This window comes from Propithecus coquereli, unplaced genomic scaffold (assembly GCF_000956105.1).
Source record: "Propithecus coquereli isolate 6110/MARCELLA unplaced genomic scaffold, Pcoq_1.0 Scaffold229, whole genome shotgun sequence".
NCBI classification, from domain to species: domain Eukaryota; kingdom Metazoa; phylum Chordata; class Mammalia; order Primates; family Indriidae; genus Propithecus; species Propithecus coquereli.
In genome coordinates this window covers 1,706,070-1,708,591 of record NW_012147830.1, presented here as the reverse complement: position 1 = coordinate 1,708,591, position 2,522 = coordinate 1,706,070, and positions in this window count along the sequence as shown.

Here is a 2,522-nt window from a genome sequence, read left to right as displayed (position 1 = left end):
TTTTTTTTTTCCTTCACAGAAAAAAAGGACAATCTTTCAGAGGTTCATTTTGTTCCTCGATCACTTTTCTGACAAGAGAGGTGTAGATATGCACGTGGCAGAGAGAAAGAAATCTGCCTGTGAAGCCCGGACCGGGATCTGCACTTTTGCCGTTCTCGGGGATGATGTTTGCAAACAGCTTTACGGTGCTCTTGGCTGAGCTCCTATAAGCAGAAGGAATTTGTAAACAGGCAGAACCTAGGGAATGCTGCATTGTTTCTGTTATCCAAGGTCTCTACCAGCTTTGTTTGGTTAAAAATCAAACCTCCGAAGGGCTCAAATATTCAGAAAAAAAAAAAACCCGCAGTACATGAATAGTACATTTTCATCTTCTTCAGTGTCTGTCTCATGCACACTTCTTAGGAGAGATAAAAATACTACCTAGGTGTCTACCCACCTTTTGCCCTCAAACTCCTGTACTTAGAAATAAGGTTTATAGAAAAGTTAGCAGAAATGGCATCCCCCTCCAAAGCCTTCCTAACAGACTCACAAAATGGCACCTTACGGACTCATAGAGAAATGATTTGAAAGCATGTTAAAGCCACAAATGTCATGCAAATCGATGCTACAGAAAAAAACAGAGTGCCATGAGCACTAATGACCTCAGAGCTTGCAGGTCTCAAGTAGCTTCTGTAAAAGGTCAATTAATACAGGAGGCAGGAGTAGGGAGCAGGAGCTGAAGCAGAATCTTCGCAGAGCAGGAGGAAGGCAGGCGAAAGGGCCTTGCCTTCTTGCAGCAACAGCACAAGCTCATTCATGATGCAGACCAGGCACTGGTGCCAGAATCATGTCTTTGTAAACATCTCTACTTTCTAAAAGAGAACATAATTCTGCTCCCCTGGTGTATTTCTTCACTTATAGCTGTCTGAATTGAAAAGGCAGATGTTTTATTTGGGGAATTGACTGCAAGGGTGATTGCTTTCAGGTGAAACAGTTAATAAATTAAAATTTAGGGAGTAAGATAAGTCTACTTAGGGAATAGAACTCTACTAGCTAAATGTGGGGAGAAAAGAGCCCAGCCTGGTTGTTCTCGGAATAGCTCTGTGGATAATTACATAATTAGGAGAGGAGGGGGGTGGAAGAGTTGTATTGATTAGCTGTCTGAAAATTGCCCTATTTCTAAACCTGAAGCCAGACATTTTCTTACTGAAATAAAACTTGTTGTACAAGGCTTGAGTTCCACGCAAAGGCAACTATTATAAGCAATGCATTGTACCCTGCAGTGCCCCAAACCCTTGGAATCTCAGTTTCTTTTGAACAAAGTCAAATCTCTCCCATCTGAAAAGCTTTCTGCCTTAATCCCAACTCCCATTCAAGCCCCTTCAGTATCTTCCCAGAACAATATCCTCAAAAGTAATCTGTACCCACCATTTCTAGGACCTATGTATATGTATACATGTATATATACATGTATATGTATATACATATATATGTATATACATATATATACACATATGTATGTATACACACACATAATTTCAGAAGAGTCCTTGCTTTCATGTGATTCAGCAAGTTACTTATTGGGCACTTTAAAATGTGCTGGATACATTATTATTCTCGGTGTCTAATAAACAAGAACAAAATGACCCTCTGCCTGAGTGGAACTTGGAATCTAGTTGAAGGGAATTAAACATGCAATTTTCACTCAGTGCCAGGAATGCTAGGTTGGCGTGAGTACAGGATTAAAGCAGAAGGAATCTCACTTGCTGGAAAGTAAAAGCAAATTGAAAGCGGAGAAGTAACTATAACTTTTTTGGAAAGCTACTCACAAATTTCTACACTCCGTGCCTAAACTTACTTTGAGTTTGCACTCCAAAATTCCTTCACAGAGGTAAGCCAATTCCTTATACTTTAAATGGGTATTGTGTGTCTCCATGCAGAAATGCTAGTGAACAATAGTTGAAGGGTTAGGGCCACATTCCAAAATTGTCACCTGAAGAATCATCCCCTTAAGCCCTGAACAGGATGTGACGTAAGCAACCATTGGTTAATATTGGAAAGAGAAGAGTATAAGCCACCTCTTTGAGGAAGGAAATAGGAAATCAGAAGCAAAAGTCTCCTCTTAAGAAGAAAATTATCTTTAATTAAAAAGGAAACTATGAAGGAATCACTCAGATTCAATATACTTTATTCAGGTAACGCTTCATAAATTGCCTTCTCTGAGCTGATGAGAAAACTGAGAGATATAGAATATTTATGACCCAGGGCACTAAGCAATTTGCCTGCTTCCTGACTAATCAATTTGAGGCAAAGATAACAAATAAGATTAAGTTTAACTGTGTTCTGTCACTTATCAAAAGTTACAGATCTCAGTTGAGTTTCCTGAATGCCATGGAAGGAGGTAAGAGCGCTTGTTTCAAATGATTTAACTATAGCATTTCTCTTTTTGTATCTGAAAATAGCTATTTAAACACCATGTTTATAGAGACTTAAGATGTTACGAAACTTTTAAAAACTTTTTTTACTAAAGTATAACATACATA